General features: G+C 40.8%; 1 protein-coding gene across 1 annotated transcript in view; it reads right to left on the bottom strand.

Moving 5' to 3' along the window:
- Positions 1-16478, bottom strand: part of LOC137140011 (cadherin-4-like) — a 218931-nt gene that overhangs the window by 98397 nt on the left and 104056 nt on the right. The gene's annotated exons all lie outside the window — the stretch shown is intronic.

Below are 16478 nucleotides of genomic sequence, written 5' to 3'. Positions count from 1 at the left end.
GCACCTAAATTTGTACTTTCTGAAAACAGCTTTTCACATACTTGGACTTTTATCAGAACAGAGTTTTATTATACATTTTTTTATTACCTATGTTACTCCAAGCATCTTTCTCATACTAAATCTCGCTGTTAGTTTGCATTGCTAACATACCTCAACTGTCAATAACAATCTTTTTTCCCATCATTTCTTTAGTTTGGTGTTATAAATTGTCTCTACCTTTTCACCATCAATTCTCAACTAGTTTCTAACAGTTTTAAAGTCCTTCCTTAGTGGCTGGATTATATAAGTCTGCACCAAACATCCATAAAAAAAGTTAAGCAGGTAAATAATTCATTGAAAACATAACTTGTGTGAGAAAAAGTCCCTTCAGCTGCAAATTGACTTTGGAAAACTTAATCCAAATGAGTGTAAAACAAATTAATATTAATTAGTAAACTAAACAGGGATGAAAGTTAAGTCTAATTTTAGATTGTGATTTTTAGATTAGATTTTGAAATATGATCCTGAACCATATCTTCTTTTATCCAATTGCTCAATGCATGAGCATGATATATTCAAATTTCTGCAGTTCAAATAAAGCCTCTGCAAGCACAATTTTCTTTCCATAGCAGTGCAGGTTATTCAGGAAAAAAGCTCCTCATTTTCTGGTCACTGCAGCTCAGCAAATAGTTCGACAGAGGGCAAATTGAGCACAGAACATATGAACATGATTTTCTTATTCATGCTGAGGCATCGTTGATATAAACTGTCAAGTCTGGAGAAAGAGAAAAAAATTAAGCTAACACAACTCTCTTCTCCTCATCCAATTCCTGCCATGTCTTTGAAGAGAAGGCTTTGTTCAGCTGTGTTATTACATTATCAGCCGGCAGACAATTTGTTTGACAGTGCTTCTGGAGAGAACGGTGATGTGCAGTACACATTGCCTCATCCCCCGTTTCAATTAACAATTTTCTGCCCTCCAAAACAGTCAGTGCATTTTTTTTCCATCTGTCTTTTCAGTAAAGTCAAGGACAGGCTATTAGGCATCTGCAGACCCAGCAAGTACACTCGTACGTTAATTGCTTGAAAGAGAAAAAACAGAAATGTAAGGAAAAGAAAGAAAGAAAAAAAATACGTTTGCACATGCTTACAGATAGGGTTAACAGCCTTGCACCAGACAATGTGCTGTAGGGTGCATGCACTTTTGAAAACAATATTCCTTTAGTATACATTTTGTCAATATGCTGTTACACGCAGCAAAGTCAGAACACAAACACTGTGTTGGCATGGTTGCTGCAGTATCGTCATCACTTGACGTACTGTTTGTAACAAATACTGTATTTGTATGCACATTGTCAAAGTTAATATGCAGCAGACAGTAGAAAGCTGCCAGCAGTGTGAAATAGAAATGTTCCATTGTGGCTGTTTGTGGAGATGTGCTTGTGTGGACGTACACCACCCTACATGTGATTTTGAGACACTCACATGTTGTGTGGCCAGGTGACTCCTAATTAAGGCTGAGAGAATGTCAGACATTGCAGTTGACCTATTCCTTCTCACACTGTCAGTGTAGCAAGAAGACATCCATTATAGATATTTCAAATGACAGGTATGTCAGGAGAATGTCAGTGAAAGACATGTCCAGCATTACTTACACCTCTCTTCCCGTGGCATCCTCTCAAATGGAGTAATACTGTTTCTTTTTGTGATGGGAATCTTGCAGAGGTGCTGGGAGACATGTAGTGATACTTCATTATGATTCCTCACTGAATAAAATCACTGTGTTAACACTTCATAGGTCTCACCAATCCCTTTAAGGAGTGCAAGTACGCACACACGCACACACACACACACACACAGTATATAAACGCAGTGGTTGTATGCTCTGAATGACAGAGTTATACAGGCTTTGCATAAGAATACAGATAATGTAGTCAGATGGCGAGAAGAGGCGATGTCAAACAGACAGGCCTTTAAACAAGGCACTGGGTCTCCCTCTCTCTCTCAGTGAACTGACAGTCTCTGGCCTGAGACTCAAGCAGCGTCAGGATGTCAAACTTCACTATGTTTTGACACCCGTTGCTGTCCTCAGCAGAAAGAAAGAGGCAAAACAGCAGTGAAGGGCTTTTGTAAACACAAAATTCACACTCCATTTGTGTTTTAGTTCCTATTGAATGCACAAACAGACCTTGCAGGGAGAAACAAACACACACACACACACACAAAATATGTAAACGTTTGAGCAAGAGGAGCCACATATAAGAACTACATAAGGCCTCCTCAGACATTCATGGTAATAAGTAAACAGTACAGCAATTTTTAAGTTATATTTTCTGTAAAAGTTGCTCAAGCATTCTGTCTACTTAGGATAGAGCAACATTTCTGTAACTTTTTTACATGGCTAAGGTATAAACAGCAACATTGCCAGAACAGGCACTCGCACCTATAGCATGTGAAGCAGTCATGATGGACAAGAAAAAAATGCTGTTACATGCTAGTCCTTTATTAATAGAGACTTGCTCTGAAGAAGCACACTAGACTCTAAAGAGAGAGACTGTTCGTTATGTAAAGTACACTGCTTGTGCAAAAATAATTACAGAACTATTTCCCCTCCACACTTTGGAATTGGTAGCCTTGCAGCTTAGCAATTTGATGCAGTAAACATGTCTCTCTACCCCTGGCAGTGCCTTTCAAATATCATATGAGCATTATCCTCTATTTGTAATGGTACCGTTAATTAGAACACAGTCACTATGTGCCTCTCCATAACAGAAACCTATTCGTGAAAGCCAGAAAGTCACTTCTTTAACAGATAAATGAGCCCAGCAGTGGTACCGACTCCATGACTGAAAGCGGCTGGAGAGAAAAAAGTAGAAGGGGGAGAGAGTGAGAAAGAAAGATAAAGAGGTAGACGACTGAGAGCAAATCTATTACTGATAGTGATTTGGTGCTTGCTAGAGAGGATGGGGAACAGAAGGGTCCATTCATGTGGCTTTTGTCCCAATAGAAGAGATAAGAGAGTAGTCGAGCTCAACTAACTCTGTAATTACACTGCACACAAGTCTGTGAAAAGGTTTCCTTCCGGTGCTGAGAGCTGCATGTAACACACTCCAGCTGACTTGGTAAGAGTTAAAGGCATTTGAGCTTGAAGTAATCCTAAATATCCAGTATCACCTCTGCCATCCGTAAATCCTATCAGGATATAAGTTTTCTTCATGAGCAAGGTTTGTACTGTATTTGTCTGCCATCCGAAATATCCATCCTTTGGCCCCAGTGGGTCTATGAGAATATTTGTCTTCCTAGAATGGTCTTCATGCAACCCTTTCTTTCCATCTACCATCACAGGAGAACTGACAGGAGGTGATTTTGTGATCTTATTTGGATGATTTTATTTGCTCAGTGGGGCACTATGCCCCCGACCACGACTGACACATTTCTAGTTCTCCCCAATGCAAAGCCCATCTGAGACATGGAAAAAATCAGAGTAATGAAGTATGCAGCACACTGGCAAAGGCATCAATCAGATGACAGCAGGAGGACAGACAACAAAGGAGGAGAGAGGTGGTGCAGCAGCCCAGAAAAGGAGAATGAAGAAGAAAAAAAAAAGCTGAAACTTAACCAAGGGATGAAATTCTAATGTGGAGCTACATGAGATGAAGGAAGTCTTGCACAGATATGAAATATTACACAGTCACACATTTCATACATTAAGGAAGTGTAAAACAGAGTAAAGATAAATGTGAATGCATCTGGAAAAGGAGAACAAGCCCAATAATTTGAGGCCAGATATGCCCTTTATGGACAGTGTCTGGTTGGGTTCCCTTGTCTGACAGCTTATTAAAGTTTCATGCTAAAATGAGTCAATATTAGATATGACATTTTCAGGGTGAACTAGTCCGGGACGGATATGAGAATAAGGCAAAGTTCTCGTTGCCATGGTGGCCAAATGACCAGTCCTGACCAGAGGCGACCCAGACATGAAGAAAGAGCACCTCAAGGTGCTTTTATGCCAGTAAAATAATCATGCCACAGCTTCCAGAAAAAAGGTTATGACACTATAACCCAACACTGAATAAAAATTAAGCTTCAAGACATATGATGATGATCATTTTAATGGCAGTTGTTTCATGCTGGGTAATTTCTCCGTCTTTTTACCCAAGGGACTGTATGTAATTAGTCCGAAAAAAAAAAAAAAAAAATCTAATTTTTGCACTCTAATATCCCCCCATATTCTCACACCTTTAGACACAAAACATTCACTGGGTATGGAAGGACTGCTCGATTATGGCAAAAAATTATAGCCGTTTATTTTGAGAACACAATTATTCAACTCCATTACCTATGTTACGTTACACAGTACATACCAAGGCTCGGGCTACGCCGAGAATCTATTTCTGATCCTTAATGCCAACCATAAATGGTCACACGGACTGAAATTTCACAACATATCTTTTCGGACAGTGTTTCTTGAATGCTACTCAGAAACAGGTACATCCCACCTGTCACTGATTCTCCAGTACTTGCTGCCATCGGTTTAGGCATGAGGACTGAGATTGGTCAAGGTGAGAATGTCAGCCAATCAAAGGCAGAGTAGGACGGGCCTTCGCTGAATAGAGGCGCAGAAAACCTGCATTTTGAGTGAAACCAGTGGTATTGACAGCGACAGGAAGAGAAAAATATTATATGAGAAGTATGAAGACAAGTGAAAGAAAAGCAGTGAAATTGTAAGGCAGTGAGTCTGCGCTAAACGGCAGAAGGTTGACACAGAAAGCTTGGCTTTTAATCAGAATTGGACTGAGGCCGACACATTCATCTTTCACCTAGGAAGCTCGAAACCGCTGTGTCTCATCTGCTTTGAGACGGTGGCAGTGGTTAAAAGTGGGAATGTGAAACACCACTATGAAACAAAGAAAAGAATTACCCACTTAATTCATCAATTAGGCACAGTGCAGATGTTGATACAATGACAATGTTACTTCTTTATCTATCCATCTATCTATCTATCTATCTATCTATCTATCTATCTCTATCTCTATCTATCTATCTATATATATATATATATATATATAAAAGTAATTGTAATTGTAATGTATAACTCAATTATAATGCGACTTACATTACCATTAACATGTTTATGCTGCAGACCTGTAGGACCTTTTCCCTGTCTGGACCTCTTTAAATCATGACTGACTACCCCTGCTATACTGTAGAACCTACATAGGAAAAGGTAAATCTAAGTAAACTTCAGGTAAGCTGTACATCTCCCTCAGTTGCTGATGTCAGTCGTCATTATCAAACATGTTTCATACAATACTTTGCAAACAACTGCTAGACTCTTACCACAGCAAATTTCACTGATGGGGCTTGAAGGGCACCAACCATGACCAACTATGAACAGAACATTACCATCCACACAAAGATGTACAGTCATAACAACAAAACAACAGTCTTTAGTAAGTTACAAACACACAATTTTTCTCATATGGCTCTTTGAGCTCTACCGTAGTAATCGAACGATGTGAATAAGTGAGAGGATGCTAAAAGGAGATAACTGATATTATAATTATCTTTGAAATTTTAGAATAGCATTTAAAATAGAAAGCTTTCTATGGAGTGTCCCAGACAGTACTTCTTGGATTTTCAACCTCTGGTTGCCGTATCTGTACATCATTACTTCCCTTTGGTCCTATTCTCAGTTTTTAAACAAGCCGTGCCTTGATCATAGGCAGCACAAAGACACAAAGTGACAGGGATCAATCTGTTCCTTGCAAACCTCCAATATGAAGGAAAACTGTAAAAAGAAAAGATCCCTGGGTATTTCCATTCCTTTTAAAAGTGGAAAAGAAAGGAAAGATTACATTTAAAGCTGAAAACTGTTTGAAACACAACATGTTCTCAATCAGATACGGTCTTATAAGTTGTTTGAAGATGTTAAAGGAAAAAACGTGCTGTCAAAAGATGGGGCATGACATAGAAAACAGAGAAAATGTGGAAAAATAACGATGCTTAGCTTTTGTGAGAGACAAATGTCAACCCCTGCTCTTTCATCAATGTCTCCTGCTCTTCCTGTTGAACCTTTAAAGAGGTCGTTTGATGGGCCTGAAGCAGGGACACCGGATCCAACCAGCAACCAACAATCACAGCGCCTAACCTTTTATTTCCTGGCTCCAAGTAAGAAATCAAAGACATTGAACAAATGATTTAGGATAGGTGATAGAGACAGGGAACCAAAAGACAGAGATAGGAGAAGATAAAAGAGGAATGAGAGAAAAGTTCAAGAGCGAATTGAGAAACTTGATTGACAGTGAAAGACAAAAGGTGACAGACTCAGCGAGTGCTCTTTATTTCATTGAAAAGTGGTTGTGGTGCAGCAGAATGAAGTGAGAAGAATTGGCAGACCAATTTGTAGCAATGCGGCAAAGTTTGAAATACTTGTTTTGTATCCATATTTTCCATTTAGAGAGTTTTGTTATATATTGTACAAGCGACTTTCAGTGAGATTGAGCTGCTTACAGTTGCCATAGTTCCAACTTCTTCAAAAACTTTATTTGTGCCCAGGGGGAAATTTAAAGCTCACGCACCTGTACAGTAACACATTTAATTGGGATGAGATGGACCAACATCAGTGCAAATACAACTGTTGTAGTGACAATGGGATCAAATAGGCTCGTTAGTGCAAAACAACTGCAGATAAATGTGTAAAATAACCACATAAATACAACTATATAAGATATGGTATGAAAAGGCAAGAAGGTAAAATGGGTCGTACAAAATTTCAAATAGAAATCTAACTGTGCATATATTACAAGATTCAGCTAAAGGTGCAAATATTGTGCAGTATATAAACACATGTATATAGCAGCAACATTACAGTCATTGTCACAGCAAGGTCCAGATCTCTATATGAGTGTGCATCACAGAGCTTAGCAGTGTGTGAATGTGACAGTACAAGAGTCTATTGTCTATTGGCTTGTACTGTGGAGGACAGTTACTGGGTTGGTGGGAGGGGCAGGGATGGTTGGAAATTGAGGAGTTGGAAATAAAGGTTGTTCTCCTCCTCTGAGTCCTGCAGCTCAGCCGTCGTCTTAAAGGGGAGCCACTCAAATGCTGGGAACGGGACATGTGGGGGTCCTGTAGGATCCTGCCAGGTGTCCTCAGTGTCTGCTGCTCACAGAGGGTGGACAAGGCTCAGACTGGTATGCCAATAATCCAAGAACACACCCTGTTCTGCAGGCGAGTTCTGTTTTGGAGGCTAATAAAATGAATAGAGCATGTGAAAGAGAAGGTTTGTATACTTTCAAAGAAGGTGTGGTAGAATGTTTGGAGGGTGACCTTGCTGACTACAAATGTGTTAAGCTTCCTTTGGGGGGGTACTGCCAGGCTGGCATTTCCTGAGGATCTCCTCCGCCTTACAGGCAAGTCATCAGTGCGGAGGATGAAGAGCAGCGATGAGAGGACACAGCCCTGTGGGCAGCCAGTTGAGGTGTGACGAAGTTCAGGGAAGGTGTTGTTAACCAGAACTCCCTGTGACCGGTTGGTGAGAAAGTCGATTATCGACAGGATGAGCTAGTCGTCCAGGTAAAAGTGGCTGCAGAGTTTCTGGGCCAGAATGTGGGGCTGCAGACTGTTAAAGGCAGGTGCTTGTGAATGGTGTCTATGATGAATGCTTTGGCGTCGTCAACTCCATTGCCTGTGCAATATGCAAACTGCAGAGGGTCCATCAGTGAGTCAGTCTTATTGGACCTTCTCCATTGCCTTCATCGCCAGAGAGCTGAGGGCCACGGGGTGGAGTTCATTCAGGGCTTTGATGGTGCCACACTTCTTTGGAATGGGAATGACTGGGGAGTGTTTCCACAGTTTGGGCACTGTGCTGCAGGCCAAGGAGCTCTTGAACAGAAGCTGAAACATGCCCCCTAGCTGCTCAGCGCAGTACCTCAGGGTGCGTCCACTGATGTTGTCTGGCCCTGGTACTGTATTTATTTTGTTTTTTTTTGAGGGCTCTCACCATGCCCTCCGTGTTAAAGGTGAGACCAGAGTGACTGGGTTTGAATGAGGAAATAATTTGTGTAGTCTATCTCATATCTGGAGTAGAATGTCATCCCGGGAGTGTTGCTGGTTTATCACTTACAAACTGGATGGTCCTGCTGGTGTGGGGAGTAGTATTCACAGCTGCCATGTTCTTGAGACCCTGCCAGGCTGAGCGGTTACCTTCAGCAAAAGATCCACATTATATTTCAGCTTACTAGCTTTATTGGCGCACTTGACCTCCCTGTTGACCGCCTTGTTTTCCATCATGGAACCAATGAAGAATACCCTCTTTTTCTCTTTTAAAGATTTTTTTGACTACTTTGCATTCCTAAAAATGCATTTGGTACCAAGCCCTAGCATTTGTCCACATTCTTTCCAAGGCGAGTCATGCATGTAACATACTGATCCAAACCTTTCAATGACTTGTCCACTGAGCAGTGATTGAAGTCTTACAGATGAATTTAGGAGAGTCGAGGGAAAAAGTTTCAAATATGTCCAGTACTCTTTTGATACTTTCTGTGGCTGTGTCTGCATTAGCTTTGGGGTGAATGTAAACCAGAATGAAAAAAAAAAAGCTGTGAAAATTCCCTGGAAAGATAAAATGGTCGTAGGGAGATAGCTAGCAGTTCAATGTCCCCGGTGCATAGTCTCTCCCTCCCTAGCACCAGCGTGTGTTTACATAAAAACAGACACCAACGCCAAAGTTGTTTCCCTGTGAGCTCACTATCACGTTCGAGTCTCAGTGGGGTCCCAAAGCCCTCTATATGCAGAGAGTTATTTTCATCATTCTTGTTGAGCCAAGTCTCAGTAAATGCAAGAAGTTAAGCAGTCCTGTGTTCATGCATTAAATTTATGTTGGCCTGAAGTTCGTCTGTTAGCCAGAATAACAGAGGGAACCGGATGTTGTTTACTTTTCTCTTAGTCGAGTCTGACTCGAACTTCACCTTTTTTCTTTCCCCTTGGAGTTTTCTTCAGTTTGTTGTAAGAAGATTCCTCTTGGTTAGGAAAGTGATTTTTGGAGTATTTCCTCTGGAAAAGTAGCTGTATTCTAGGTCTGGTGGAAGTAGTTCAGCTGTAGCAAAAAGTCTCTTTAAGAGTATACGATGCACTGGCCGCCACCAATACTGTGTCCATTTGCCATGACAAACACCAGAGAGTGCAAAAACAAGAAAATCCAAAAAAGTACACGACTTTCTATAATGTTAAAATTATAATCCATTTAGCGGCAAGTGCAGCGGCAAGTGCAGCGGCGAGTGCAGGGCTGCATGCAACAGTAACAACAACAAACAAAGAAGGAAGAGCAGATGAGGCGAGCGTGAAGAAAGAGAAAAAAATGGATCCCATGAATGCATGTAAAGGCTGCATAAAGGAGCCCTGTCTGCCCCACGAAATAGAAAAATATTATGTACAAAACACTTTTGTGTTAGTCGACCACTCACCGCACGAGCACAAGCACGAGCACGAGCACGAGCACGAGCGGTGACCCGGAAGTTGAAAGCCGTACACCATAATTAGAAGAAGTTGCTACAGCTACTGTAGGAAGTAAATGCAAAGACAAATGTTTCATTGTGACTCTGATGAATTGTGATTAGAGAAAAAAAAAAGTTTAATTATCAAAGATGTGCGTAAGTGCGTGTGTGCTTGTAAATGAGAATGGTTAACTGCTGTACACCGTGTACAGTTTCCACTGTTTATGCAATAGGAACTGAAATGTTGGGACTTGACATGTCTCCTCTTTAATGAGTATCTCTGGAGATGGCAGGTGCATGTTCAGCCATTCTTTTACAAGCTCAGCAACAAACAGGCCAGTCGTCTGTCCCCCACTGCAATTACCACCGTCATTAGCAGAATCACATTATCAACAGCACCAAGCAAGCGATATTGCTAAGAAACGCTCACGCAAACCACTTCTCCAACGCTGGCATCAGCATACACAGCTAGATTTACCAAAGGAATTTAAAGATTGTGGTATGTTTTCTAATGTGCATGAATGAGGAGATTATTAAGTCCTTCCCATCATAGCGTTTCTGTTTTTTTTTTTAATTCAGGCAGTGCCATCTTTAAAAATGAATTTTATAAAACATACATTTACATAATTATCTTTACTTAATAGTCCTTGAGCTGCCTTTGCATGTTGTACTTTAATGATTACTATTTTGACTAAGTTGTTGTCACATTTTAGTACTTTTTTTTGGTTAATTTAATGTTTTCTGTTTTCATTATTTCCCTTAATGTGCTTTGAAATTGGCAAAGCCAATAACGATAATATTGTTGATGGTGACGATGATGACTTTGTAATTTATGGTAGTTGTAGTAGAAGTGCCATAAGTGGTGTGATGTGAGGTTTCGATCCTCAAGCCTTTGTGCCACTGTGGGGATGGTTAACAAAGCAGGGATTTGGAGCTCTTCTTGCCATAGTTATACTGAGTGTGACTGTGCCCTGTGCAAAGCTCCAGACACCAACAGGTGAGCAATATTATTAAGTTTACTCTTTAAAACCAGAGGGGTAGCAGGGGAAATCATCTACTATTCTATTTTACTGCCAATTTCTGTTCTCCCTGTGGTTTCCCACTCTGGTTCAACTATATTCCGCTATAGATAACAAATGCATCCTGTGAGGTGTAAGGAGTCATTTAGAAAACAAATAATGAACACATTTGGAATTTAAAACTCTAAAGGGAGATGAATCAGTGGTTGCATGCAGGGGACTTTCATCAGCTATTTTAAGTTTCAAGGTTGAGGTGAGTTTGTGGCCCTTTAGAAAAACCACTGGGTTGGATAATCACTTAATTGCTGTGCATCCTGAAGAGGGATGTGTGCGTATGGATGTTGGGCGGGCTTGCCTACATAGATAAGTGGTAATCACCCAGGGGCAGCAGGTGAGAGACAGAGAAAATGTCACCTGTCACTGCTGATAGATTGATCACTGAGTGAGTTTTTTGTTAATACCCACCCAGGCAACCAGGTTGGATATGAAAAAGTCCAGCAAGAATTGTAGGAATAAAGAGCGTAGAGTCCAAACAAGTTCGCCATCACAGAGATGTTGTGTGCAGGTTGGGTAACCTGCTCACACAGCTGGAGACGCAGAAAGCACTGAGACCATTACTATCACTGGGTGGTCATTTTCAGATGGACGATCACACCCTACACAAACACACACACAGCCACTACCCACCTCCCACTGCCTCCACTGGGTTCTGTGATTCAGCCAAGCAGGAGAGGAAGGGAGGGGGATGCTAGTGGGTGTTCAACCCTTTGAATTCAAGAGTTGAAGGCTGTTCTATGTTTTCTCTAGTCATCATTTGCCTGGGGCTGCAGGGAGCTTTATTTACTGAAGCTGACACGCCAGGGGCAGCAGAGAGCCCTAATTGCTTCACGGCATCCTTGAGCTGCGTGATGCGTTCACTCTGAACATGGATATCTCACAGAGAGAAATTAAGGGGCCATGGTGGGAAACGTTGCCCGTGTCCACTTTTAAAGACAAGCCCAAGGCACCAATGCACAGAGCAAGGCACTGACACACAAACAAAGACTCTGTTCTATTAGGTGTGAGCAGAGAGGTCTCTAATAGCCTGACTGAGTACCAGAGAGAAGTGCAGCACACACCGAGCACGTTTACCATAGCTCGTAATGCTTCATTTTATAAAGAGGAAGCCATTACTAAAATCTCATCTTTGTTACACATTATGATGATGTACAGTGAAACTAAGAGACCATGGCACATTATGCCGTTCCACTCGCACTGCTCAGATCCCGCATAAACCCTGGTTTAATCTATTCTAATTGTTGAGATTATGAGGACTTGTGTATGGTAATGCCTCAACAAACAAGAACTGGAACAAGTATTGTCCCTTAGGAGGGTTTTACACATTTTCCTCTGCTATTAGTGCATGTTAAGCTGAAGTTAGCTGAAGACAAATAAGATAATAGCTAGCGGATTAAACGTATAAAAATAAAACCTCATCTCTCTTTACTCATGTTGACCAACATGGAATTGTATTCGGCACAAACGTTACGAAGGAGAAGGCAATAATGATGCAGACATGTTATTTTCCTCTCTCTCTCTCTCATTGGATTGTGGACAAACATAATTAGTTCATTAATTTGCTTTAGAATCCAATGATAAATCCAACACTTTTTGATCCAATTGCACCTTAATCTTCCATTTGCACAACACCTAAAACTTTTTACACCAGCCACTTAGCTTTTGAACAGCCATCCAAACAGAAAAGAACAGCATCTGACAGGCTAATTAATAATGAAATCCTTCCTCCTCCCAGGAATTCTATTTCCCCAATAGGATTCCTATTAATGTTGATTGACCTGGGCCCACTCTGTACCACTCTAGCACAGTTCACTGCTACCCCTGCACCTCCTTAGGTGCCAGTGCAGGTTAGCTGATACATGAATAATTCCCAGTGGACATTAAGAGTAAGAAGTAGGACACAGGATTCAGTGGTGTGTTCCTCTACCCACCCTTGCTCTCAATCCCCTCATCAGCAGGCTGTTAATATTTAATTATACAAGCTTCACTTCCCACTCTCCAGCTGAAACCATGAGGTGGGGATGGAGGTGCAGCGGACCACTTTGAGGGAAGTGATGAAATAGAATACCGGGGATTGGTCCATGATACAAGAAAGAAAAAGAGGGGAAGAAGTGGAGCGTGGAGGAGTAAGATGCAAGTGCCACTATGCCTGCAAGTTTAACCAGGCAAGTCAATTAAATGCAGCACATTTATATGTGATGCAGTGGACCCACGAGAAATTGATGTCTGTGGATGAAAATCCAAATCTCCACCATGAACGTTGTGTGAGTACCAGACTCCAAGATACCCATACAGATTTTAATTGCTTAGAATCATAAGAGGAATTTTATTAACTCAATAAGTAACCTATTCATTTTTTGTTGTTGTTTTTTTTTATTAATTGCACATTAGGCATGCTGTTCCATAATAAACTATATATATTAAAATATACAATAATCTATCTTCCCTGACAATGACAACAATGCCCCAATATTAATGTGTTGTCACAGATAGACTTGCTGATCTTTGTTCTGCTTATCCTGTACTGTTTCCTTATGTCAGACTGCAAACACATATGGTCCATGGCAAGAAACTTATTTTGTTAGTTCAAAGTAAAAACTACACATAACTTGGTGTCAGGGCAAAAAGTTTCTAATCCTGGAACTATAATTAATTTTAATACTAGGGTATAACTGGATTTGTGCCTTACTAAAACATTTCTCTGTTCATTTGGCTGATTTTTCAGCAGATAAGTGCTGCAGCTTTTCAGTTTATCTGACAGAGGGAAGGACTTTAATGATACAAACAGACAAATTAGGCTGCATTAGGATTCCTCTCTGTCTGTCTCCACAGTTTGTTTACATTTTATACATGGCCAATTTAAACCAGAGATCCCCTGTCAACTTCCAATAAAGAGTTTGGAAGTTTCTAGCAATGCAGTATGGGAGTGACATCTACATTTTAACAGAAATATTTAAGAAATATGGAAGTCGCATGTAGAGTATTTCATGTTGAAAATTCATCCTAAAATTAGACCTTTGGGCTATTTCCTTTTTAACAAATCTTGAAGGAGTGAGATCTTGCAGATGAAGTGGTAGAGCATTAATAATTTATGTTGAAGCCTTTTTATAGAGCACAGCCCTTGAGATTCATAACTCTATTCATATTAGACCTTAGAAAAAAGTTTAAGTTTTAATAAATAGGTATTAAAACTTTAACTGATATTAATAGCACCAATTAAAGGGCATACTGTGGAGTTATGCATCATTTCTGTACTGGTAGAGTGGAAAACCCACTCGGCAGAACCTCCCTTGGCTCTATGTGTCTTTCACTCTGTCTCCCTCTTTTTAATTCCCACACACATATTCATTACGTCGCTTTATCACTGTTTCCTTTGCAAATAAGTAATAATACCTAGAACTGAGTCTATTGTAGGCATTGTGTAGAAGCATTAACATCTGTGCAAATGTTTTATAGCCATCATAAATAAATAAAAAATAAAAAATCACTCTGCTTTAAATGCGCAAGATGCCACATTTTACTCCACCTCATCACTCCATGATCAATTCAGTGAACATTACTACTACAAGATGAGAGTGCCTGACCATCCGTGGTCGTGATTGATGAGCAATTTTCCTTGTCTCCCTCATCGTTGTTTCCTCTAGTGTGCCAGGTCAAATGGTGTGTGTTAGTCAGCCAATAGTCATCATTTCAGTTTATGAAGTGGAACCTGTGCTGGAAAGCCATGCCATTGAAGACATTAGCATGCACATCTTTGCTACAGGTAGCAAGCGCATGCATCTCGGGCTGTTTTAACCAAAGTTCGATTTCACAGGTGACTGAAAAAGCCTGAGTGCATGTTACTGCTGTTTGTCTCCAATGGCTCTGTAGTAGAAGTGTTACAGGCCTTTTGCCATGGCCAGTTTTAGTAGAGGGGCAATCACTGTGGGGATTTTTTTATGTCTCTGTCTCTTTAGTTTGCTCTGATGAACTGCAGTGCTCCGGGATACATGGTGGAAAGGAGAAAAGAGAGTGTTTTTCCTTTGTTCACAGAAAAATAAAACAACAGTGTACTATTAATTTTCTTGCTGGAGCCAAGAAAAGGGTGTGACTTAAATAATGGCATCTGTGTTGTAATTTAAGTAAGGTTTTATGCTGCTGCTTGGCCAGTGTAAAGTATGTGTGTCTTTATGAGCAGCATGAACAGTCAGAGAGGAATGAGTTAGAGTTGGGAAATGAAGACAGAAAGAGTAGCAGAAAGAACGAGACACAGAGAAGGAAAGAGAGAAGCTCAAAGAGACACAGGTTCTGCTTCTTCGCACCACTGATTCCCGATAAAATTGATTCTCATTCCTCCAGAGATCCCCCACTGTCCCCTTTCTACCCTTCGTACCGCCTCTATTACATACCTGTCCAGAGGATGAATGATCTACACATCACCCATGAGTACTGCTGACCGATACACGCATCAGTGACTCCCAATGCTCAGGGACCTCACAGACCCAACGACGAGAGAGAGCGACAAAACAGATAACAGAAAAAAACATGGTAGATGTGTACTCAAACGTGATGATGGAGATGAACATGGGAAAAAGAAAGTCAGAGTGTGAGGGAGAAACCACCAAAAGAGTGAAGGAGTGATTAGGAAAGTAGATGGAGATGTGCAGGTGAAGGCAGTAGCAGGCGATAATAGAGGCACTGAGTTAGTGTATTAAGAGGTGCAAAGGGGACGGAAGGATGAAGTGAAAAAAATAAGATTAGGGATTCCCATTGATAAAAATGAAGATCAGTATGATATTAAGGCTCGGGGGGGTTAGATTTCTCCACCTAAAAGCTTGAAGGGAGACAATCAGGGCCGGTGAAGGCTGTGCCTGTGGTTTCAACCCATGTATTTCACAGCTGCTCTCCCAGGGGATAGGTGTCACTCGTGTGGAGAAAGAGAGCAGCGACTTTAATGAATGAAACTCTTTATCTGACTCTGAACAGCGAGTTATTACCTACTGAGTAGACACTGTGGAGCAGGGTCTATTTCCACAACAGTGATCCCCAGGGCAGGGTGATAGCGGGAGGGTGAGGGGAAGGAAAGAATGGAGAAGGGAAAAGGGAAGGTCGTATTTGGTGCCTTATTTTGTAACAGGGGATGGCATCTTTGGCCTCCATGCTGAAACAAAGCCCCAAAGCCTGGTTGAACATCACTGATGAGAGAAGCATTAATATGGAAGGCTGCAGAAAAATTATAATAACATCCACTGGGAAGGCCTCAAACTGTGCTGAATCACTGCTATTCCTTTGTGCATATCTATGGGGATGTTTCAAAAGTATTCATGCAGGCATCCAGATACCACTGAAAATGTATCTTTTTAAAATCCTTAAAATGTTTTGTCAGTCTAATGAAATAAGGCCATTTTAATGGGAGGTACCGTAATTTGGATTTAGCAAAGGACACGGTGCTTTATTTTTACTCTTTTGAATACTATTGGCAAGTTAAAGCTGAATTTGTTTTAAACTCATGATTTAATTTATACATTTGTTATGTTCAGTTTTGAAAGAACTGAAATGCACTTTTAAACAGCAGAATCAATCTGAACATTATTCAAAAGGCCTGTGGGAAATGTCAAAAATCTCTTAAAATCCAAAGAAGCTGGACTGGAGACTCTGAACTGCCCTCAAGAATAACTGAATGATCTACATGTCTTAACCCCTGTAATAGACTGACCTGATCTGCTGCCCACTGCATGCTGCAATCCTCATGCCTATGAATAAAATTGAGTGAGGAAAAACAATGATAGTATTTCCATAATAATATTTATTTAATATGTGCATTGATGAAAATAGATGCAATACAGTGAACAGGAATTGGTGGCATGAATTACCTATAATTGTTCCAGAATCTCCCTGCACTGCCTGTGCACTGCCTGTCTGCAGGCAGTGCAGGACTGAAGGAGGA

This window comes from Channa argus, chromosome 13 (genome assembly GCF_033026475.1).
Source record: "Channa argus isolate prfri chromosome 13, Channa argus male v1.0, whole genome shotgun sequence".
In the NCBI taxonomy this organism is placed as follows: Eukaryota; Metazoa; Chordata; class Actinopteri; order Anabantiformes; family Channidae; genus Channa; species Channa argus.
Note: the sequence above shows the minus strand (reverse complement) of the source record. Positions and strands in the feature narration are given on the sequence as shown.